Here is a 26,255-nt window from a genome sequence, read left to right on the forward strand (position 1 = left end):
GGCACAAGAATCTACATGAGGATTCTTGCCAGTGGCTTAGAACTCATGTTCCTTTTCTGTTCTCCACCTCTTATGTTAAAAATGTTCACTGCAACTGGAATACCTCCTCAGATCAGCTCATACATAAGGATTTCTGCTGATTTGTAATTCATTAAAATCAAATGAGCAGCAATATACTTGATAAAGCCAGATTCAGCTCCAAAGAGCAGGCAAGTTTCATCCAGAAAGTGAAGCAGGTTTTTTTTTAACTTGTTTTGTAAACTGAAATCACGAAACCAGCTGAAATATCCCAATTGTTCCGTCACCAGCAATTTTTATGTAGAGCCTCATAATCCATCAGGTGTTGAATGGTGATCATCAGTTGAAAACAGACGCGCCAGATGTCAATAGACGCAACCCAGATAACAGACTTTGTTCCAGATATGATGATGCTTGAAGGACGAAGCACGGATCCAAGTTTTATGGGATTTTTGCTTTGTAAACCATCTTGAGGGATTTTTAGTAGGGGTGTGCATGGACCCCCCGCTCCGCCCCACAGGCCGATCCGAAAATTTCGGATCGGCCTTCTCCGCACCGCTCCGCCCATACTCCGCTCCTCTTCACCGCGGAGCTCCGGCTCTGAATCGGAGCTCCGCAGTGGAGGGGAGTGGTGCCAGGTAAGGCCGGGAGAGGAGGGCGGGGGGGGTTACCGGGCCCTGCCGCCGTTGCCACCCATGCGGCAACGGCGGCAGAGCCTAGTAAGGGACCAAGGGGGAGGGGGGCCTTACCTGCCTCCGTCCGTGGTCCGTCGGCTTCTTCAATTGAGCCCGCGGTTCAACCAGGAAGTCTAGGCCGCACGGCCTAGACTTCCTGGTTGAACCGCGGGCTCAATTGAAGAAGCCGAGGGACCGCGGACGGAGGCAGGTAAGGGAGAGGAGGGGGGGTTTACCGGGCCCTGCCGCTGTCACCGCATGGGCGACAGCGACAGCAGCAGGGCCCAGTGAACCCCACTTACCTTTCCGGCGGAGCTCCGGATCGAGGCGAAGGATCCGCCTTCACCTCAATCCTCTTCGCCACGCTCCGCCGGCCCCTCAATCCTCTTCGCCTCCGCCTTAAGGGGAGGCGAAGCACCCCGCTCCGCTTCTAATTCGCCGGTCCGATTAGAAGCGGAGCACATCCCTAATTTTTAGGTTGAAAGGCAGGGCTAAAAAACAACAACCCTAAATAAATAAATAAAGCCACTAGCTTTTCATGAACCAAGAACAGAAGTGCTGCATCCACGATATCCCAAAGGCAACTGTTGAAAAATGCAGGACATCCCCCCTGTTCACAATAAGTGTCGCCTGCTGACTCTTCTACATTCTCTGTGCCTTCTAGGCTACCAGCAATGGACTAGCCTAGCAAGTGAATCAGCTGCACTTCACAATGTAGCTTGAGCATCATGAAAGCTTTGCAGCTGTAGTAGGCTTTAAATAATAGGGTGACCATATGGAAAGGAGCACAGGGCTCCTGTATTTTTAACAGTTGTATAGAAAAGGGAATTTCAGCAGGTGTCACTTGTATGCATGCAGCACCTGGTGAAATCCCCGCTTCATCGCAAGTGTTAAAGCTGCAAGAGCTATACTAGAGTGACCAGATACAAAAGAGGGCAGGGCTTCTGCAGCTTTCCATATGGTCACCCTATCAATAGATGCAAAGGCAGAAACGTCTTAATGATGAGCGAACCAATGCCCTGGATCTTTGGGGAAACAACTAGCATAGGATAACAATAGGATCACATTATATAACTAACTAGGGGGGAATCCGCACGTCATTCTGAGATCCCTTCTAAGCGACCCCAGTGCGGCGTGAAAGCGAGCATGTAACTGGCCTTTGGAAGAGCCAACGAAGAGACGTCCTTCCCGCCACCCCCGCCGCCACCTGCAGACCTCCTCACCAACCGGCGAGGAGAGCTCGGCTGAAGAAGGTGGGGTTGAGAGCAGAAGAAGCTCTCCACCCCACCTTCTTCCCCCAAGCTCCCCGTCCCAGCCAGCGAGGAGGGAGTTGGGGGGCGGGGGCGGGAAGGACGTCTCTTCGTCGGCTCTTCAAAAGGCAAGTTACACGCTCGCTTTCACGCCACACTGGGGCCGCTTAGAAGCGATCTCAGAATGATGTGCGGATTCCCCCTAGGAATCCATCCCTGGGGTTGTTCTTCACCTAAGATGCATTCATTCACTCGTTTCAACCTGCACTTTGGTGCCAGAGGGAGCAATCCTATGGCCCCTAGACAGTGTCTGGGGGGACATAGGATTATTATTTTTTTTGGATTCTTGGATCAGATTCAGCACTCTGACATCAGAAACAGGAATCTGCACGCCCCGCACCAACCTCGCAGCCAGCATGGACTGCCTCTCCAAAGTTGCAAAAGCGACCTCAGAGAGGAGGGAATGGAGGGGATGGGACAGGCCAGCCTATGAAGAATCCCAAGGCCTCTCCAGCATCTTTCCCTCCCCCACCACAGCACCCCAGCTAGATGTGGGGGGAAAGCCCATTGAGTAAAAATGCAGAATGGAAGGAGTATGGAGGTGAAGTAGCAGAAACATCCAGAGCACAGGAGAAGAAACTGCATTGAGCAGGGGGATGGACTCGATGACCTTATAGGCCCGTTCAAACTCTACTATTCTATGAGATTCTATGAAACTAAACACCGAGAGCCTCATCAGACAAGTGTTTTATCGCATGCTTGATACTGGCCCCTCATGGTTTTTCACGGGTCCTTTTGACGACAATGTCTGCCTCCTGCATGACTCCTGGGCAAGATCTACACTACTGATTTATAATGGTTTATAGCAGTTTTGACTACTGTTCAGGCCCAGGACACACGCCATATACCGTTTTCAAACTGTTTTCAAAGTGTTATCTCCTGCTTGGTGTAGATCTGGCCCTGTTCCTTCTGGTCTTTTTTCTGCAACAAAATGTGACCTGGTAAATCCAATTTTGTGGGAGGGAAGTGAAACTTGCAACTCACTCCTTATGATGCGACGGCCACTTCCTCTCCCCCCCCTTGCACGCCCCTCCCCCTCCCCCTCCCCCTCCATCTTCTCTGATCTTGGTGCTCCTGCAGTAATGCGTGAACAGCAATGCAAGGGGGGGGGGAAATTCCGAGAAAGACAACAGTAGAGAATATGCGACTAAACACGAGGAGAACCGCCATCACGACTACTGATTTTGGCGCCGAAATGAGATGTCCACACCCCCAGGGCAGCGATTGGATAAAAGGGAATGTTTGAATACAGGCAGCCATAGCGGTAACACTGAGACGAGACACATGCTACATGGTGCAACGATTTTACTGCGGTAAGAAATGAGATATATTGTGGGAGATAGAAGGATAAAATAACGAGGATAAAGCGTGAAATTCAGTGTGTCATGTGGCCCATGGAGAAATTGTTACCTTTGCTTGACATTATATCACATAAGTGTAGATTTCCACTGGGTACAATTTTTCAGAAATGTGATGGTGATTTCAGAATGTTATGGTTGTATTTAAATACAATGGTCATTTCCCCTCCTTCCACTCCCACAATGGTCCCTGGGCAAACCTACAAAGCCTGTTTGATTAGTGCCCATATTAGAGAAAAATGACCAGGCGAATAGCTTTGTCATAGAATCCTCAGGGCTTGGGAAAACTATTTCCCAGTCATACATCTGTTCATTAAATTATACAACTTAATGAACAGAAATCTAAGTTTCTGAACTTTGCATAGGATAATAGAACACCTATCTGTGCCTGTCCTGTTTTGTTCCTGGTGTGTCTCCAAGTCATGATTACCCTATGTAACTGTTGGGAATATTGCAACCTCATCTGCAAGTTACGGGAAGGGGGCAGTGTTGCAGTTAGTTAATTCATGGGAATTTAGGCCACAGCTAGCCTTAGGATCTCTATAGCCTAGTGTGGTTTCCTGTGATTTTTTAGTTTTGCTCCCCCCCCCCCCACTGACCATGTCTATTGCTGGGAGCTTTCTTGCCAGTATCATAGAACACAAAGTGGACTGAACAAACTCTCTTTGAAACTGTACGCTGTACCTGCATTTTTATGTGCAAGAATATTGTGAGTAAACTACTTTATCTTTCCTTCACTGAAAAAGGGTGTGGTCTCTTTTTTAGCCTTGCGTGCATGTGGGACTGGTAAAGGCTCATTATGTTTTGTCTTTTGTTTTTCTCCACTAACTGCCTTTCCTACACCTCTGATTATCTTTCAGTGAGTTTAGATCTTTGCTGGGCAACTTAAGTAAATGAAAAGCTATTGTATGTATAAGAAATATGATCTGAACCTATGCTTAGTCTGCCGTCAGATCTCTTTAAGATACAGTACAAAGTTCAACATGCTCTAACTCACAGCTTCCCTAGACTTTTGATAAGTGAGGCATACTACTTTCTGAATTAAAATGGGAGGCCTCCTTCACTTGTACACTGGGAAAGACTAGACAGAGGCATGCCCAGCGCATTGACTCATAGAGAGATGCAGCGGGTGGCCTCTTCTGACAGCAGGTAATTCTGGCATGTCTCTGTATGGTGATTGACACTGGGAATTAGCCAGATTGAGGAGGGAGAATAAAAGGAGAAACATCTGGTTCTGTTTTGCTTGCGAAATTGTCTCCCACACTGACCACGCAGGGTCTTCTCTGAAGTGTCTAAATGCAGAAGACACATACACACATGGTTGTTATCAAACAGTATTGTGCAAAATTAAATTGGCTACTTTATGGCGAAATGGAGAAGGAGAACAGGCATTTCAAACACATGAGCTCCTCTTGGTGAGATCTGGAAGCCATCACTGCCCAAGGATGGCTACTTCAAACTATCTCGAAATAGTAAAAAGGCCGCTCGCTTAGATGAATAAGCAGGGCTGCGTTTAATAAAGTTATCAAGAGCATAAGTGTATGGGGGCCATGGCCTGAAACTAATAAGCTGCTTGGTGAGTTTGAGATAGTTCATATGTGCAAAACATTCCTCTAAAGGTGACCTGTGAAGGCAAAGCACCGTACCAAATTCCACTAACTGCACCAAGATGTGTACAAAACACTCCCCTTGGCTAGGCTTAGGCAGCATTCAGCACGTGATCACATCAAATCTGGCCAGCATGATGACTTTCTTCTTCCAAAGGCCTTCAGCCTCCATCGCTAAGCATAGCAGAGCAAATTCTCAGGCATCCCGGAGATACATCAGCACGTTGGGATTGTCATTACAGAGAATTTGAAGCATATGAAACAGGCAGCATCCAGTCAAGAACAAGAGCTCATCAGGCATTTGGGCAGCAGTCCTGTGCACAGTCAGGTTGGTTCAATCATACTGGAGTCAATGGGATTTAAGCAACCTAACTATGCTCAGGATTGTGGCCCAATGGCACTGTCTTCAAGTGGGTCAACCTTGTGCAACATCCCATGCCACTGCCTACCAGCTTTTGAGAGATCAAAACGAGGGGAGTCGTTTCGAGGGTGCCTACTTTGTGTCTCGGCTACTTGACTCATATGAATGAGTCTGTGTTGCCAACAAGGGCTAGGTGGTTTGAAGGAGACCTGACCTGTGATTCTTTAAACAAACAAAAAATGACACACACAGAATCTGGCACATGAAATCTTACAGAGTCTAAATTGCTTATTAGAAATGCCACCAACTAAGTTGGGCTTTTATCTGCCAACAAACACAGCAAAATAAAGGATTTGTCTTTCTTTCATGGAAACATTGGTTTGATTTGTGGCCAGGTACATGGGAAACGGGTTGCAACGCATTGCTAGAGCACATCTTCAACACACGTAAGGTCCCCTATACAACTATTGTCATCAGCACTTAACAAATCTCTTGAGTTGCAGAGCTGGCAAAAAAACCCTCTAACATGTGATCCTGGAAAACTGCTGTGAGTAATGGGCTGAATGGATTACTGCTCCAACTCTGTAATCAGATTTTTATATATCCCATGTTTAATTCCAAACATGATCCCAACAGAAAGGCAGATCAAATAGGAAGGCCCTGTGGCACCTTCAAAAGATGCTCATTTCCAGGGGAAGGAACTTGCAGAAGGCAGGTGGCTGCCGAGGATGCTTCTCACTGGAGTGGTTCGCACAATCACAGCAAGGAAAACTGGTTTACTTCTCCTGCCATGCATGCTGGTTGCATCCTGGCTAGATTTCTCTAATTACCCTTGCTAGTTTGAGTTGCCATATTGTCTGCACGTAGGCTTGTTTGGGGGCAGGGGGCAACAATGCCCCAATAACCCAACAACAGCCCATAGATTATTTGAGGGTTGCTGCCCTCACCCCCAAACAAGCCATGCTGCCTGGTTGGCACACGACCAACATGCACAGCATGGTTAACAAGCTACCATGGCTTGTCAACCATGCGATCGTGCAAACTGGGTCAACAGTCCATTAAGTGGGTTAACAGTCCATCATGATCACGGAGAGGGAAATAAGCCACAGTGGCTTATTGCCACCCACACACCCCCATGTGTGTTAGTCGCATGCTGGGGGATTTACATAATTACTCTTTGCGGCACAGTTTGTCATGTCGTGCAAACCTGGCCAGGAAATAAGTCACTGATTATGTGAACTGGGTCTATGTGTGGTTCTCTTATGGATTTGATATGCAGATGTGACCACATGGTTTGTTCCCTTCTTGGAAAGGCCCTGTTGTGTTTAATGAGACAGCGCTGTCTAGTGGCAGAGAGATCCCATGATATCTGGGTAATACCACAGTATCTGTGATTTTTTAAAATGCGTAATTTCCAGGGGATCGCGCAGGAGACATCCTGGCTGTTGATGACGTCTGTAATGGACCCGCAAACTTCCGTGAGTGGCTAATCACGAGCATGCTATAAATCGCTCGTATAGAGAAGCTCAATGTCAAGAAGGAATTCCTAGTAGATTCTAGGTCACATTGACACAAAAATCTCTTAATGGACTGTTGTCTCTGAAAGGGAGATATGTACATCTCAAAGAAGCTGTTAAAACCTAGATCCAATTTCGAAGTTTCAATGGAAGCAGTATTACAATGGTGGGGGGTGGGGAAAACTTATATAACAACAAAAATATAAGCCTATATACAAAATTCCCTTTCCCTTTCATTGCACAAATTAGAGAATACAAACTTAGTGGAACTGTAGGCATCTCAGAATAGCTTTGATTTTCCTAAACATTTACAATTCTGTTTTATGTATGTAGGCAGAAACAGAGCAAGGAAATATAAAATGTAAATCTTTAAATGAACCTGAACACCAGGGAGACTTTACATATCTCCTCTGAACAAACGGGAATGTTGCAGCTAAATCTCAAACAGGAGAATCACAGAGACTGAATAGCCATGGATGCATGGAATGAAATCAGACATGGGATGTTTGTTGTTGTTTTTTGGTTGAGGATTGTACTTTTATGTAGTTTAAGAAAGCTGATGTCGGTTTATTATCTCCCTACTTATTTTGACACCTATAATTGGTTTCAATTTTTCTTATGTTTAAGGATAATGCCAGTTGAGTTTGAGTGTTCTCTCCAGCAGAAAAGTAAGTTGCAAAAGCTGAAAATGTGTGCAAGAGATGCTTGGTTGTTCTTTGCTAGAATAGCTTGAACTTTTCAAAGTGGAGAACTTATTACTGGCCTGTGCTAGACTGCCAACTGCACTAGCTTCCAATTAGCAGCTGGGCCAAATTCAAGGTGCTGGCTCTTATCTTCATGGCCTGGGTTCTGCATTCCCATGGAAGTGCCTTCTCTCCCCCACCCCACCCCACCAACAATGCCCAGGAGAGCAACAGGTGAAGCCCATTCATTAACAAAGTAAGAGTGCACAGCAGGGGTTGTCGGTTGGCTTGTTTATACATAGGCTATCCTATAATCAAGTTCTCAGGATGACTTCCAACAAGTTTATCAATTATCCTATAATCAAGTTCTCAGGATGACTTCCAACAAGTTTATCAATTATCCTATAATCAAGTTCTCAGGATGACTTCCAACAGGTTTATCAGTTTGGGCACTGTTCCTTTGGAACCCTTTTCTTTTATCAGCATTTTAAAGTTTGGGGTTTGTTTTTCTCCCTTGCTGAGAAGCACACTACTTGGCTCTTTTATCTTAAGTATAGACAAACAAAAACTATCCCCTCCTTTTGCGTTTGCACTTTTGCTTTCTTATTTTAAAACAAAAAATTGGTCAAGGTTTAACCTGGCAGCCAGACAACTGCTGCCAACAGTTCTTCTGATGGAAAGCCCTGAAATGGGGACATTCCATGGGTGGGGCAGGGATGGGTAGGTACTGGATTTGGATCCAGTGGATCCATGGCAGCTCCCATTAGCTACACCAGCCCTGAAGCTGGCAAGGGAAATTCTCTCACATGTTTCACGCAACATGCTAACCCACACTCAGTGGTTGAGTGTGGCTTGTTGCTGAACCATGGGTTGTTGTGTTGTCTGAATGCAGTGTGTTTCCTCAGGGCAGCTTGTTAACCACCATGAACAACCCAACAACAAACCATGGGTTATTAAGGTGGCTTGCTAGAGAAAAATAAACCACACTTCATGGTTAACAAGCTACCCTGTGTAAAACACGCTGCATTCAGTCAACACGATAACCCACAGCACAACAACCCACAGTTCAACAACGATCCACACTCAGCCACTGAATGTGGATTAGCATGTTGTGTGAAACTAGCCAGTGTGATCAATAAGAAGGAAATTTGGAATATTGTCACTCCACCAGGGGAAAAATACCTTCTTACCCAACCTTCTGCTCTGGCCAGAGTGAGCCAACAGGGCTCTGAATGAGGCAATGAATCCGCCTTATTGCTAGGATTGGATCACTTCTCAATAAATATAATACAATATTTTCCCTCAACTTTTCTAAAAAGAAATACCAATTTCTACTCGGGAGAATTTCTCTATTTTGCTTGTCAGCTACAGGTACTTATCTATACGTGAAAGTGTCTAGAAATCAAGATATGACAGAAAACTCTGTTTTGGTTTTGTTTGTTTTTTAAAAACATCTGGTTTCTGGAAGATGACCTAAAACAAAATCAACTTCCTTCCTTTATTTATTTATTTATTTATTGTTGGGGGGAGGAACCTCTTTCAAATAACCATATTTAAAGGCTAGATAGTTGAAGTTTTGAAACGTTAAAAATAAAAAATCAGTTTTAACATTTGTAGCTGCAGATGAGATGAAGTGGTCACTCTGAGATTTCTTATTAGGGCTTCACAGAGTTCTTATTACAGTAATAGAATGCACAGCTTAATGAATCTGAGAGCTGAAGATCTTAAACCTCCTCAGGATGTGGAAGATTTATAAGGATTCAGGGGAGCCTGTTGGAATTATGGATATAACGGAACATTTACAACAGGGACTTTGTTCTCCCTCATGCAGCTATGGAGAGCATGGCTGAATTTGGGAGAGGATATTAGACCCATCCTCAGCAGGACAACTCCAATATGCCGGCTAGCATTAAAAAAGCAATTTAAAAAAGCATAATGCTCAGGAAGCACCTAATTTTACTGCCAGCTGGGTGTTAAATTAATTGCGCGTATATAGAAAGCAGCAGAAGATGAGAGTGAGCGAGAAAGCAGGTCTTTCAAGGGACACACTTTGTAAAAAGTGCTTTTGTTTCTCTGGTCTAAGGGGGCAGCAGTGACCCTGGTCGAAGATGCTCTGGTCAGCAGTGGACCGATAAAGCAAATTTGCTTCTGGAAGATTGAATATGGCGCATTGGCTATGAAGCCGAGTTCAAGGCCTTGGCCTTATAGGAGGCTGCACTGGCAAGACGGTACAAAAGGCAGCAGAGCTGAAGTAAACTCATCATGAGCATGGGATTTTTATTGGCAGCGCACAGAGACTCCCCCATTCAGACAGGGCACTCTCCTCCTGGGCAGAGGTTCCCCCATCTGCAAGGACACTGAGAGGAAGGAAGGGAGGCCACAACTGCTGCCAACACACTTGCCCTAACACCCAGGTGCTTGCTAGCATGTTGCCAGGGTAGGCATGGTCGGGCACCCGCCCTGGGCCCACCGACCCCCTACAGAGGCCCACTGACAGGAGACTTGTTCTTCCTCTTCAACATTGCAAGTTGCTTACTCACTAGGGGCGTGCACGGACCCCCTGATACTCTTCGCGCCCGATCCTCCCCACCTCGATCCGCCTAGGGGCCACTCCGCTCCACTGCAGAGCTCCGGCTCCGAATCGGAGCTCCGCAGTGGCGGGGAGTGGCACCAGGTAAGGTCCCCCTCCCTCCTCCCCCTTACCTATGTCTGTCCCGGCCCATCCCAGCTTCACTAGAGCCCGCGGCTCAACCAGGAACTGTAGGTGGTTGAGCCGCAGGCTCTAGTGAAGCTGGGATGGGCCGGGACAGATGCAGGTAAGACCCCCCTCCCTCCTCTCCCTTACCTGCATCCGTCCACGGTCCCGCGGCTGCTTCAACTGAGCCCGAGGACTCAACCAGGAAGACCAGGCCGCAGTTGCGGCCTAGTCTTCCTGTTTGAGTCCTCGGGCTCAGTTGAAGCAGCCGCGGGACCGCGGACGGATGCAGATAAGACCCCCTCCCCCTTGCCCCCTTACCTGGCTCTGCTGCTATCGCCGCATGGGTGGCGGCATGGTCAGGTAAACTCCCCCTCCCTCCTCTCCCTTACCTGCATCCGTCCACAGTCCCGCGGCTGCTTCAACTGAGCCCGAGGACTCAACCAGGAAGACCAGGTCTTCCTGTTTGAGTCCTAGTCTTCCTGTTTGAGTCCTCGGGCTCAGTTGAAGCAGCCACGGTCCCGCAGACGGATGCAGATAAGACCCCCCTCCCCCTTGCCCCCTTACCTGGCTCTGCCGCCGTCGCCGCCGCATGGGTGGCGGCAGGGCCAGGTAAACTCCCCCTCCCTCCTCTCCCTTACCTGCATCCGTCCACGGTCCCGCTGCTGCTTCAACTGAGCCCGAGGACTCAACCAGGAAGACCAGGTCTCCCTGTTTGAGTCCTAGTCTTCCTGTTTGAGTCCTCGGGCTCAGTTGAAGCAGCCGCGGGACCGCGGACAGATGCAGGTAAGACCCCCCTCCCCCTTACCTGGCTCTGCCGCCGTTGCCGAAGTAGGCTTATTTGAGCTTCAGTCCCACTGTATTCACTGGGGGTTATTTGCAAGAAAACATGTATGGGATTTCAGGTTTAAAGACACACAAACAGGGTAAGCAATATATGAACCTGCCCTGGGGCCTGTGAACTCCTCTGAGGAGCCTCTGCCACTTTTTCTGCAAAGCACCAGCTTGCTGACCAGTAATTAGCTTTGCTGAAGACCTGCACAGCAGCTCAAACTACAAAGGCGTGCAGTTTGGAAGAACTTTCCCCCCTTTTTTCTTTTCTTTTTTTTTTTGCGCAGAATACATAAGAAGTCTTTCTAGGCATGATTGCTTAAGCCCCTCCTGTGATCTTGCACAGTAGAGCTAAAAAGTGGATTAAGAAAAAGTAATAAGCTAAAGAAAAAGAAACATAGTGCTTTGCTCATTTATTTTATATATTAAGGGGAACGCTGACCTTTGCGATAGCTTCTCTTCGTCCCCCACCCCTGCTAGTATTCACTAGTGATGAATAGAATGCATTTGGAGCTTAAATGAAACGGAGCACTTTGAAAAAGACAGAAAATTAGCAACATATGGGCCGAGCAACCAAAGAGAGATGAGAAAAAGGGAGATGAGAGAGGGGGGTGGAAGAGGGAAGAAAGACGAAAGGAATTTCAGAAGTTGCTGTGATCGCACAGAAGAATATTTTAATGTATATATTTTCATATTATTGTGGGAGGTCAAAACACGATTGGGCATCTACTTGTAGTCATATCTGATTATGTCTTTCTTTGGGCAGGGCCTCTTTTGACCGTTCACAGGAGGAGAGAGGAAACATGAGTAACTCACCTTTCATCTTTTTACACTTCCCAAGTCGTGTCCAAAGCAAGGAGAATGTCCAAAAGAATCTGCATGTCTCCCCTAATGGGAGACCCACGTGCTCCAGATCTGGGGACAGCATATAAGACCAACTGTGCATGTATGAAAGGGAGATATACAAAGGCATGTGGCGGTGCCTTGGAGTACGTGCAGACACATATCTTGCTATTATCGCTGAGGACTGCTTAACGTTTTCCTCACATTTTCGTTGTGGAGCTGATGGCAAGCTGTGCGTTTTTCTAGCGTGCCTCAAAGACATCCACCTGCCAGCAAACATGTTAATACACCCCTGGAACAATTGTTCCTCCCAGGAGCATTTTCATCTATGCAGTTGGAAACAGGTGATGCTGGTGTCAGGCCCTGCCCCACCACGAAACTAACCTGCAATGCCTTGATAGAAACAAGTTCATTGTGACCTATATGTACCAGATGGGAAACTGATTAAAGCTACAGAAACAGGATGGGCCAATCTCACGATTCCTGTCTTCATGCCTAGGGGGTAGGGCTGGCACTGTGATCATCACCCCGCTTCAGGGAATCCATCTTTGATGTAACATATGAAATGGCTTTGAGTAACCATTACTGCCTTCCCGTATGTGAGATGAAGGAAGAGACTTCCAAGAAACACAACCCCCAGCTTAGAAAATACTAGTAGCTAGTGTTTTGGGATAGCAGAACTGACTAGGGTTTTCCTTTAAGTATCAAGCTGATTTCACACTGTGCAAACCAACTGGTACTATAGGTTCTTTCAAAGGTTTCTCAATCTGTGGCCTGTCTTTTACCAGGGCAGAGGAAATGTGCTGCTCTTAAATAGTTCCCTCCCCAGAAACAGCATGACTGGTCTGCATCTAATAGCTCTTTTTCCCATATTGTTTCAGGCAGCACTAGGCCTCAACCACATGACTACTGATCCCCGGGGCAGCCACGCGCAACTACCTGTTTTCTGACTCTTTCTCCTATATTGCCTCAGCTTTCCATTTGTTTTATATTACAACACACTCGGTCATTTAGCTATCCTAGGGTTGAATAAATAGCATGCTCCTGCCACCTTGCAGTAAGTTTAACCTAGTAAGACGGCAGTGCTGTCTCTGTTCCCCTCCCCCCCAGGGTTAACTTGCTTTTCTCAACCACTGCTGACTTAAAGTTTCTGTGGGCCCTTTGGCAAGACATCACCACTGGACCTTACCCCTCAGGGACTCTTCCTTCTCACCACCCCTGTTAACAGCTGCTATTGCTCCTCACTCCCTTGCTTAGCATTGCTGCCACTTGCTTGCTTGACATGCAGAGAGCTAGCAAAGAAGAAAGCAGTGGCATCTACAGCTCTCCTTTCTCACCACCTGGGCCAGGGCGAGAAGCAGGTGAAGACACAGTTAAAGAAGCAGGCTGCAATGGTGAAGAGAAGGTGCAAGTCCAGGGGGCTCTTGTTGGTGGGCCCCTGCTGGGGTGTGGGCCCATGCCTACCCTTGACACTGGCCCTGTTCCTAGCATATAGCCCAGCACTATCTAACAGAAGTGGTTGAAGGACTGAGGTGTGGCCTGGCATCTTCCAGCCCCTGATTGGCTAGGAGTCCCATGCAGCCCAGTTCCAGGCATTCCTGAGACCTTCTGCCCAACATTCCTCCTCCTGACTGTGGAATTGAACCAAACTGCCTCTACCCTCACTAAGGGAAACAAAATTCTAGGGCTTCAGTTTCCATGAGTTTTAAGGTAAATTGAATATTAGAATTATTCCACAGATAGCAACTTGATGTTACAGCTACAGTATATGAAAATGATATAATTGCATTTCACAAACCCATGATAGTTTTTATTTTAGATGAAGCCGTATCAAGTTGCTATTTCCCTCTGGAAGCTCCACAGGGCAGAGACCTTAGAAATCCTTCCCCACCCCCCAGGATCTCCAAGGAAGGGATGTCCCATTCCTCGCTCCACATTACTGAATGACGCAACGGATCGTGGTTCTGAATGGGTGGATCTGCCACTTCCCGGGGGTGGGGGTGGGAGAGAAGGTCATTAGACAGTTCAAGGGGGTTTCGGAGGTTCCAGGGAAAGTTTTACCCTACCCAGTGCCTGTTTACCCTACCCTGTGCCTGTTTACCCTACCCTGTGCCTGTTTGCATTCTCTTCCCCTCCTTATTGTTTTATTATGATTTTATTAGAATGTAAGCCTATGCGGCAGGGTCTTGCTATTTACTGTTTTACTCTGTACAGCACCATGTACATTGATGGTGCTATATAAATAAATAATAATAATAATAATAATAATACAGTCTAATTCTAAAACCATCTGGTTTGTAGATGGAGTATAGATGGATATTATTAGGCAGCTGGAGTAAGCAAACGTGCCATACAGATCGTTGGTCAAGGCGGGAGCGGGGAGGAATGAGGCTGTGGGTTATAGCAGTACTGAATGTGATGGTGATACTGAAATGCTACCTCCTTTGCATTGGCTTGGCCTTCTCTTTGGCTGGCAATTTGTTGCACTCTGCTCTGCTCCATATTATGCAATAGATGAAATGGTTTGGCTGTACATACAAGGCGCACTTCTAAAGATGATTCCTGAGGTCAAACAAATCCGGCCCTTTCATTTTTCAGTAGACAATACTATTTGACATCTAGGCAAACTTCAAGAATCTGACTCTCACAAACTGTCCAAACAATACGGCGTAGAGCTCTGTATAGAACTGTCTCTGCAGAGGCCACCAGTGAGGGAGGAAGCAGCAGCAGCCAGGCACCTCTCCACCATGCCTGGGTCCAGCTCCAGCTGAGAGCCCCCTCTCTCCTGCTACCAACTGTCACTGCAGAGGCCACCAGTGAGGGAGGAAGCAGCAGCAGCCAGGCACCTCTCCACCGTGCCTGGGTCCAGCTGAGAGCCCCCTCCCTCCTGCTGTCAACTGTAACTGCTGAACTTTGCAACTAAGATTGTAGTGCCTGAATTTGCTTTCCTTTTCCCCCTCCTCCTCCTCCCTCCCAATCCCCTTTCCTTTTGTGTCATGTCTTTTAGATTGTAAGCCTGTGGGCAGGGACTGTCAAGAAATACTTTTGTAAGCCGCCATGAGAGCCTTTTTTGGCTGAATGGCGGCATAAAAATCCTTAAATAAATAAATAAATAAATAGAACAAGAATATTGACTGATGGTCCTTTTTTACTACCAGTATCAATATTGCTATTCTAGTCAGCATTACACACAGTGTATCCTCCTGTATCTTTAAGATTTGTGTATAAAACAACCTAATACGGTAGAGGGAAAACACCTGTCTACAGTACTGCCCTGTTGAAGCAATTGGTATTGCCTGCCAGAGATTAAGGTTTGAATTCTTTAGTATTCTCCCGTCATTGTGTTTATCTTATGTTTCTAAAAACCTCCTTTTTTATCATGAAGAAAAAAACCCTTTTGGAGGGCTTTAATTAAAAACTAAAAACAGTACAGGACTACTATTAAAGTCTGCAAGCCCATACTCCCACAGCATTTGCTTGCACACGGCGGTGAGTGTTTAATACATTCTAAAATACACTTGGAATCTTGAAGCTTTCTGAAGATAATGATGTTACCCTGTATGTTATTCAATTTAAGTCTTGTTTACTGGTTTTACAGAATATGAAACTGCTTTTCTGATGAAGTCTAGTGGGATGAAACAGGATCAACACCGGATGCCTGTAATAAAGAATCTACCTTCTATATTTGTGTTAAAATTCAGACTTGTGTTATAACCAGTTAGTTGACTTATTTATCTTACAAATCACTTTCATTTGCGTTGTATATAAACAGTTTGCTTTATATGCAGTTGTGTGCCTTTTGGCATTGTTTGTTCTTGTGCTTTGTTCAACTGCTGCTCTTTTTTGTTTGTTGTTCCTTAGTTCAATATACAGGCATTATGAGGCCAGTTTTCTTTCATGGGCATTCACTAATTACAGAACAAGCTTCCTTCTTGTCATCATTGTCACCAACTGCTGTTGCTCTTCTTTCTCTTTCTCAGCATTGCTGCCACTTGTGTGCTTGACATGCAAGCCAGGGAGCAAGTAAGCCATGGCATCTACAATTCCTCCATCTCACCACCACTGTTGTCTGGGCCAAAGCAGGTGAAGAAGCAAGATTACAAGGTGAAGAGGAGGTGCAAGAGGGCTCTCGTTAGTGGGCCCCTCCTGGGGTGTGGGCCCTTGGCAAGGGCCCGATCTTGGCTACCCTTGACACTGACCCTGTTTATAACATATAGCCCAGTACTTCAGATGGCTGTGCTGTCCAACTGAAATGGTTGAAGGACTGAGATGTGACTGGAGATCCAGGTTGTAGTCCCAATCGGTGATGAAGCTCATTGGGTGACTTTAGGCCAGACACTGACTCTCAGGTTAGCCTACCTCACAGAGTTGTTGTGAGGATAACATGGAGAGAAGGAGGATCATGTAAGCCACCTTGGGTTCCTTGTGAGAAGGAAAAAGACATGATAGAAATGTAATAATAAATAAATAAAATGTCATCATTTCTATATGCGCGGAAAATAACTGCTAAACTAGAGTCAAGTAGGATTACACACTTCATTTTCTATGAATGAGCTTAGACAGAGAGTTATAGGAATTGTATTTTGTGACATGCATTGAACTGTGGAGCGGGGTGGGGAGAGTGAAATGGGACCAACCCCATTTTGAACTAGCTTTATTGAACAACTTCAGGTGTTGCGGGAATGAAGAACATTCCAGTGAAAGTCTTAGGATGATCTACAACTACTAATATTCTAGGTAAGCGTAAGATTACCCTCTCTTCTGTATCTATTTCCCCCTGTAGTTCCCTATCATAAGAATGCCATTCCACAGCTGGGCTTATAACATAGAAATAATAATAAAAAAACATTCATAACTAACAATTCACAGATGTTTACCTTAGGAACCTAAGAAGAGGCCTGGTGAAATCAGACCTTATCACAGAATTCATCTTGCCACAGTGGCCAATGAGAGGCCCCCAAGAAACCCACAAGCAGAGTCCCCTGCCCAGTCTACTCCTTAATGCAGTAGTAGGCAGGCTTTCAGTTTTGTGGATCTACTTTGTTTTACTAGAACTGTGAGATCCACCAATTGGAACCAGGTGCAAAATAATAGCCCAGACAGCAGACAAACACTGCAAATTAAGGAGGAGGATGGTCAGAGAACATGGTCAGCCCAGGAATATTTTATTATTACCAGAACCAAGATGACAAAGCCTTTCACCCCCAAATCCACTTCTATCCCCCCCCCCAAGCATTCTTTTTCAGCAATTAATTTATGAATGGAAATGGAAATGGTGGGGGTGGGGTAAGAGGAGAAATTTAGTTGTTGGTATTCTTAGGCCTAATCTACACCAAACAGGATATAGCACCATGAAAGCAGTATGAAAGCAGTCTATGGTATGTATCAATGAGCCCCAACAGTTGTCAGTGCACTTCAATAACGCTATAAAGTAGTAGTGTCGCTCCTGCCTTTCATACTGCTTTCCTAGAGCAATATCCTGCTTGGTGTAGATTAGGCCTAGACAATTAGGAATCAGAAACTCTTGCCAATCTACTGACTGCCATCCAGGGATCTACAAGTAAATCTGCCTTCTCTCTCTCCACCCACCCCCCTTAATGTAAACATCAGCTTAAGTTCCAGATTTCAGGATCCAAACTTCAAGAAGAAATCTATGTCATATTCTCTTCCATTTTGCCTCTGGCTGGTTGCCATCTTGCACCATTTTAACTTAAGACAACCATTTCTTAAGTCCCTTTCTATGTGTGTTCATAGGTGTGCGCAAGGGGTGTGCCGGGTGTGCCAAGGCACACCCTAATGTCTCAAGTAATAAGCATCTCCTCAATCCTCCCCTCACCTGCAATGGCCCTCCCACAGTCAGAGAAGCTGAATGCGTTAGTAGGGCATCAGTGTCTACAGTGTTTAATAAATTAATTTAAAATGTCCTTTAGGATTGAGTATTCAATAAGTGTTCACCTTTAAAAAAAATCCCTGGGTGTGCACCCTAATGAAATGTGCTGTGCACACCTATGTGTGTGTAATTTTGGTATCCATATCACAATTTCATATGACTGAAATTGGTTGCTGTCTATTTGCACTAGAACTGAAGTTTCTGTCTCAGGTTATAATCCATAAAATTATGATTTTAGTCTTAATCTCTACCTAAATTTGGGGCTGCTTGTATAAACTGTAACAGTTGAGCAGATACTTTAACAGAGGCTGAGGCGTAATGCCTGACATTTCAATGTACCTGGTGTAATGTTTAGAAATTCAGTTCATGTTCCTAGCCGTTCTAGCATTTTAGATTCTGGAGTAGTTTCAGCCCAGGGCAGGATCTACACTACTGCTTTAAAACAGCTTATAACAGTATTGACAACTGTTGGGGCCCAGGACACACTCCACAGACAGTTTTCAAACTGTTTTCAAAGTGCTTGGTGTAGATCTGGCCCTAGTTTTATTTAAGACTCAAGTTTTTTTCTCCACACAGACTAGGCCTGGTCAAGCAGGCAAGAAAGATTCTGGTAGGTGTCCATTTAAATGCTTGTTTGAAACTAAAGTTGTAAAATAAATGATGGTAGTGTTCCCAGTCCTCATGGAGTGTTGTTGCATTTGTTGTACAAAGACAGCTGCTGCAAAGAGGAATTTCAAATGGCCTCTCTGTGGTTGGTGTTCTGTGTGGATTGGGCATTAGTGAATTCCTTTTCAAATGGACCTTTCTGATGTCACTACTGTGACTTCTCATGCATCAGTTTCTCTTGGAGAACAAAAGCTAATTTTTGGCCAACAGCCCGCTTAGTTGCTGAAGGCATCTCACGGTTTAGCATCTAAGTCACTATATGTCTGTTTCACTATTTCTTTAAAGCCCCTTTTGAGTTCATATGTGAATAAGGGCATATTTCATGCATGGTGTCTAAATACATCAATCAGATAACTGGAAGAAGTGTGAATGTGGGGAACTTGATGACGTCAAATCATTTAAAGAAAAAAGAAAGACGCTTTCATTAATCCCACGTGTGGAATGTTAGTTGTACCCTAACAAGTGACTCTATCTTGGGAAAAGATTAGCTCCTTTATTTCCAAATGTACAGGAGCCTCCATATTCAGAATTGTAAATCACTGTACACCATTCATATCAGAAAAGAAAGCCAAATGGCAAGAAAAGAATTTGGAAAAATCTAAATCGACTATTCATGATTAATGCCAACATTTCTAAAAGATAAAACAAAACTCACTTTTTTTTAAACAAAAGAACACATCTGGATAAAGAAAGGCTATGGAGGTTTGGAATGTGTGGCGATTGTCATAATGCACACAGACCCTCTGTATTACAAGCAGGGGGTTGAATTGCTGGCTACTGACAGCCTGAAGAATCTCTTGCATTCAGACCCAATAACTTGATGGCATTTTTATTCTGAAGTGTAAAGCGAAGCCTGAATTTTCTATTCTTGTTGCCCACGAAACTCTCGCAGTATTCACATATTGAAAAGACATGATGAGATTGTGCCTTCATTGAAATTAATGGAGAAACCATGCCAGGACAGGGAACCCCAAGTGTGCCTTGACTCCCAGGTTGCTTACTGTGAGATAAATGCAGCCTTTTCTTCTCAGTTACCGGAATCTTAGGAAAGAATGAGATTTTATTGAGAAATTAAAGCCACACCTGTCCAGATGGGTGGCTTTTTTGTTCGAGGCACCACCGTCGCTGCCTCTCCCAGGGGCCTCCTCAGCCCAGGCCTGGGACTTGAAGAAAGAGGACTGTGGTTATAGGCAGCTACAGGACAACGCTGCAAACCTGGAAAAGGTACCTCTGGCTGAAGCTTTTGCAAGGCACACCCAAAAGGGAGGAGCATTGTGCAAGGAGGCAAAAGCGTTTGTGAGGGTGGGTGCTGGGAGAAGTGGCGTTGCCACATTAACAGGGCTGATGCTCCCTGTCTTGCTGCACTGAAGGATTGAAACTGCCTCCGACACCAATGCAAGAAAGGGAATGTCAATCTGGTAGCGTTGGCAAGAGACTCATTCTGTCCACCCAGCACCCATTCTGAGTGAAGGCAATGTCAAATATAATTTCCTACACAGCATTGTGACATCAACATGTCTGTTATGCGATCCCTGATTGGTTGGGATGACTTGAAGAGGAATAAAATAGAGCGAGCAAATGGTGACTCAGTGGCTGCGAATTGTTGGGAACAGGCATGAAAATAACTAGGTATAAAGTTTTGTGGGGGCTTTTGCTCTCTTGGTACAGCCCTAGTTTGTCATGGTTAAAGTGCTACTGAAATCAGTAACATGTGATAGAGGGGGCATTAACATGTGTGATAGAAGAGATTCAGTTTCCACGCCTACTGTAGGTAGTCTGGACAGCAGACCACTTCTAGAATAGCATGGCAACAAACACTAATTCTCCCCGAGTAAATGCCACAAATGTTTGGCATCTGTACAGGACCTTTATGGTGTTTTCATTTGTTGCAATTGTCTTATGTCTTGATGGGCACTCTAGGATAAATATGACTTTGCATAGTATTACCATAATTTCATCGGTGATGTCTGTTTGCAATGACTTCTCATTTTTGAACTACTATCTTCGTTGTTGTTGGTGATGATAATGATGATGTTTAACATCACAGTGATAGCAATGCAATAATATACTGGACTATGTTCTGGAAATTCATGTGTGCATAAAAGAAACACCTGAAGGTGTCTTGAACAGATGGACAGTGTAACTCCAGCAGAAGCTTTGCAGCCACTTTGCAGCAGCTTGAAAGCATCCTTTGTTCCCGCATGCATAGTTGTAATTAATTGACTGTTGCATCAAATGACGAATGAGCATTTCTCATTAATCACTATGAACAGAATGTTCATACCACAGAGTCATCCTGTTCTCACATTAATTAACCCACGGGGCTTCGTGATGCATGTTGGCTGCTATTTTTTAATATTCAAGCTGCAGAGGGCAAGCACCGTGGCTTGTCGTGTCATGCAAACCTGGATGTTTGTGTTATACGAGGGTTAAACAAGCTTCGGTTTCCACAGAGAACTGTGGTGATCATGCGAACCAGGTCAGTGTCAGCTCAAAAACAGCACTTATCATTTGGGAAAGTTCGCACATTCTCCCATTAAGTGATGGGAGATCAAATCATATGCATGCCAGATTCATAAATTATGAAGAGTTTCTCAATTTGACCTAAGCCACCATCACTGAAAACCTGGGAACCAATTTTGATTGGGTGACTTGCTACATCACCTCCAGGAGTGTATATAACAGCAACTAGACATTTGTTTCAAAACATTACGTAAAAGAGAATAGCATTAGAATAGTCACAAATCATTCCTTTCCTGTCCCTGCCCTCAGATGACTCAGAGTCTTCTGTGTTTCTTACAGGTGAACATCAGCAGTCCAGGTGGTAACTCAGAAGTCTGGTGATCTTTTCCTTTGAGTAGTAGGTCAAGCAGTCTAGAAAGTGCTTGAAAGCACAGCCAGGGGTATCAATCTAGAGCTTTAAAACTACTTCAGGGTCAGGATTTCAGCATGCTTTGTTGTAGGTCAGCAAAGACAAAGTTCCACTAGAGCTATCTTGCCCCTGTGGTCTCTCTCTGCAGGTAGTTTGTCCAACTTTTACTGCTGCTGCTGCTAATAAGAAATTGATTATCAGCTCACTGAATCTTCCCTGAAGAATGATCCATTTCTTAGGCTAGTGATTCTTCTAGCTTTCTCCTACTGATAACTATGTGATTTCAACCAACAACCAAGAAGAAGCCCTTGGCCATTCCTAGGGCATTTCCATATGAGGCATTTATCGTGTGCTCATCATTGCCTACTCACAGTTGTTTATGGGTTCTTTAGGTGACATCATGATCCTCCAGTTTCGCTTCTGCATCTAACCAGCACTTCCAGCAAGTTTTTTTTAGAGGAAGGAAACTGTGGCATTTAATTGTGAAAGTGAAAGAAAGTGTGTTTTCTTCTTGTGTATTTGCTCTAATTAACTATATCACAGTGCCACCTAGAGGTTATGTAGCAGAAAATCAGGAAAGGAAATGCATGTTGTGTAGTGCTTGGATCTCAGTTCTTGAGAAAACCAGAAATAAATACAGCAGATTAAGAGCCGATTAACAACCCTGTGTAGAGAAACTCCTAAGGCTTCCAACAACACTCCCCTTTGGTCTCCAGACATGGTTTAGTCACGAGGAGGTTGCTGAGACTTTTCTCAGGCAGACCCAGCTCTAGTAAGCAGATCTACATTCCAAACACCTCAAAAGCAGTTATCTAAAACAAGAGATTCTTGAAAACAGTGATTGTATGCATGCTGCTGAAATACATATTACATTTAACTCTATTGCTCGCCAAACCAATTCCCGTGGTTCTTTTGTATTCCCTTCAAAAATGCAGATGAGCCCCTCCTGAAGCTGCCTTGCATTTCAAAACAAAACAAAAGAGTGTGTCTTCCTCCAGGTGTCTACTACTCTGATTCATTTCTCCCCTCAGAGGTTTACAGAAGTGCGAATCAGTCTTCCTATGTTGCGTATGCATGCTATGAAATGGATCCAATATCTGACTCCAACCAGGGCCAGATCTACACCTCATGTCATATCGTTACGATCTCATCAAGATGACGACGCTATATCCCTCTTGCGCATTTATACCTCGTAGGACACACAATGGCATCCGATGCAGTATTTGAGATAATATGAACTAAAAAGCAGAAAATAACTCTAGAAAAGTGGAGTGTGGAATGTGCCCCAACAGCTATTAGGGCACTTCAACACTGATAAAAAGCACTAGTGTAGTTCTAGCCCAGTAGTCATGCGAATTCTTCCTTAATAGTTATCCTCGTGTGTTTAGGAATCTGGGTGTCTAGGACAGAATAAGACTATCAGCTCTTAATGTTTCTGAAATACCTATTCAGCTGCCTATGCAGGTGCTGTGTTAGGGGTTAATGATGCACTTTTGGCTTTAGCCAAGAAATATCACCTTGGTTTTTTTGGGCAGAGATGACCTGGGACTGATTCCCCATTATGACTTCCTTTGACAAGAGTGCATTTCCAAATGATGATTATTGAAATGTGGGAAGTAGCTCTCAGTAAATGCAAATGACTATGCAGGTAGACTTGTAGATCCATGCTGATGTTGGTTTTCCCTTGTGGTTTAATCACTGTTTAGTGCCTGTCAAGATGATGTCTAACTGCCAGTTTTTGTGTTGGCTTCTGTCTATTTATATCTTGCCATGAAAGGGTGAACAAACATTCTTAAAGAGGTAATATGATCTGAAGCTGCCATGCTATATTGTAGCAACCGCAGACTTTGGTCTTATTAGTCACAGGTAGTGCATGAAAAGATTTGGCAGTGTTGTACAAAGAGGGACTTGGTTATTTGATACTGCGCCGATTTCTTTTTAATAGCAAAAAGAGACAACGGAAAATAAATAACCAGTTGATTGCAACAGCCACCTTTCTATTGCAAGGTGACTTTGCAGTCACCTCAAGGAAAAAACGTGGGTTGATCTGGGTCATGAGGGGGGTCCCTCGTGTGTTTTGATCATGGATGAAGTTGAATTTAACAAACATGAGTGTTCATGTTTGCTAATCCTATAGATGTTGCAGTTCTGATCTCTACAAGGCCCTTTCTAAACCCCAGCTCTGCATGGACTTCTGGTAAGAAAGAGAAGGAGAGCCAGCATGGAGTAGCAGTTGGAGCTGCCTTCTCCAGCCTGGTGCCCTCCAGATGTGTTGGACTACATCTCCCAGCATCTTGAAGATGTAGTCCAGCACAACTGGAGGGCACCAGGTTGGGGACAGCTGGGTTAGAGTGCTGAACTAGGACTGGGAAAGCCAAAATTCAAATTGTTCAGTGACCTAGCTCTCAGCCTAACCTACCTCACAGGATTGTTGTGAGGATAAAATGGGGGAAGGATCACATGCAGCACCTCAAAATCCTAGGAGGAAAGGTAGGATCTAAACAGTGGAGACTGATGGCTCCCATATAAGTGAGGCGGTGAATCCCCTCTGGGTTTCAGTCAGAACCAATCAGAATCCCACACTCTGGATCACTCCTTTGGAGTTCTGACTGGTTCACTGCCCCACTAACATCATAGCCACCAGTCTTCACTGGATATAAATGAAATGAAATGAAATGAATAAATAAATAAATAAGAAAATGCAGCCCAAGGTTGTAAACCTCAACTGATTCATTTACAGGTAACGATAGTTGGGAATCAAGCTGCCAATCACCAAGATGTAAGTTACACTTTGGAATCTGTCCCTAAAAAAGCAACCATTTGATTGATTTTGTTGTAAAGGACAGTGTTTCCCTGATATTTTACATGGCGTCCTGGTCAGAAAGGTTTGTTATCTATTAGTAAGTAACATAGTATGGATGATTAGCAATAGTGTTTACGGTGGGTGGGGTGGAAGGGGGTGGAATTGGGATGGGAACTGTGATCACCTGTGTATTGGAATTGAAGTGCTTAGTTCCATTTTCACCAGAGCATTGCTGTGGCTTAGATGCGTTATATGGGCAGATGAGTTTAACACTCTCACTAATACTTGTACAGTGGCATTCCTGCATATGAATGCATATAGATCTACCAGCTTCAAAAGAGCAATATAGATTTGACATCTGATATGCAAATCAAGTTGCAATCATGTCATTTCCTCCGGTTCTGTCATTACAGAGCAGCATGATCAAAAAAGGACTATGCCCACTTCAAAGAGAAATGTTAACAGTTCTGGTGAGCTAATACTATTGCTGATAAGAAAGCGAACTTCATTATTCCATCCTGGTTCACATTTCCATAGCCTGTTTCTGTTTACTTAGGTAAACACATTCTGTTCCACGACATCATCATCATCATTATTACTATTATTACTATTATTATTATTAGAGCCAACAATTTTTCTTTATTTTTAGGGATATATGTTTATTGGAGATAAGCTGTCCTCTTTTTCTTTTCTTTTTAAAATATCCAGTGCACTAATTGTATGGGCGAAAACAATCCACTCCCCACGAACAATAAACGTGCAACATTCCACACAAGCCTCTTTGTCGCTTATTGCTCCTTTGATGATACTCTTTCAACTTTTCCCTCTCCCTCCTTTTTTTTGGGGGGGGTTGTGTGTGTGCATTGTCTCTATTTTTAACTGCTAGTGATCTAGCCTAGTAGACAGTGAACTAAAAATGTTTCCACCCTGCAAGCTTTAGACAAATAATACAATCTCAATTGAATGCAATGGAAGGATCGTTCATGCCTTGTGGGCATTCTATATTTTAATCTACCAAGAAGTTTGGGTTCATGGGTTTTTCTTCTTCTTCTTTTTCTTCTTTTAGCTTTCCATAAAGTAATTCCAAACTGTAAGCCACAGACTGACCTAACTACTTATTAAAAATGCTAATATCCTTTTGTGCTTTGATGTCTGGTGAACAATAAAAGGGAGAGAGCTACTCTGGGACACTCTAATCCTTTATTTGTCACTAAGTTATGACACCCAGCAGAGCCGTGTGACAGTCCAAATCAATCATTCCCTGAGCACTGCAGGCCTTCACTGCCTCCTGCAGAGCCTATGCAGTTTAATTAGCTTTTTTTTCACACTAGCATAATGTACATCTGCAGCTTCAGCAAGAAAAAGGAACGGAGGATATTTCACTGGGATGTGGCTCTTAAAAAAAAAAGTTCATAGTTTTTGTAAAAAACATTTTTTTTTTTTGGTAAAAAAAAAAAAGTCTGTAAGGAGACACATCACAATCCTTTGTGATTTTACTTCAGAGGAGTTTTCAGTGGAGATCTGCCAGACTGAGTGCTCTACATTGTTAAACGTACATTTAAATTACATTTTTTTTAAAAGCCTAACAAAGTCTTTTCAGCTAAAATACAGCATTTTGAAAGCTCATTCTTTTATAATGGGTGATCATTTCATTGCTCTGCGTGCGTGCGTGCATGTATACTTATGTGTGCGTTGATCCTGCTACCTCGAAGACTATTTCCGTATATTCAAACCAAAATGTATTCAGTGGGGTTATAAAAGTTCTGTTTGGTGATTAGAAAGGTTAGTTGTCTTTCCCGTCCTCTTCTGGCGTTAGTCTTTGCTAACACCACTGAAGGCAAGAAAAGATTGGTGAGCGACACCAGATGAGGCATCTGGCCCCCATACCTGTTAATCTGAATATTCATTTTCTGGCACTGGGTCTGTAACAAAGAAACACCCCCTTAACAAAGCATTGAAATCCAGCACCACAGGACCAGCGGTGGAGAAGAATGTGGGTCATTTAAGTGCGTGTGGGATCTTCCAGGCTGTGAGCCTGAGATACCAAACAATGCTTCAACTTGGGTCAGAAGTTCTTTAGACAAATGAGATCATTTCATCCTGAGGGGAGAGGGGGAAATATCTCTG

This window comes from Elgaria multicarinata, chromosome 3 (genome assembly GCF_023053635.1).
Source record: "Elgaria multicarinata webbii isolate HBS135686 ecotype San Diego chromosome 3, rElgMul1.1.pri, whole genome shotgun sequence".
NCBI classification, from domain to species: Eukaryota; Metazoa; Chordata; class Lepidosauria; order Squamata; family Anguidae; genus Elgaria; species Elgaria multicarinata.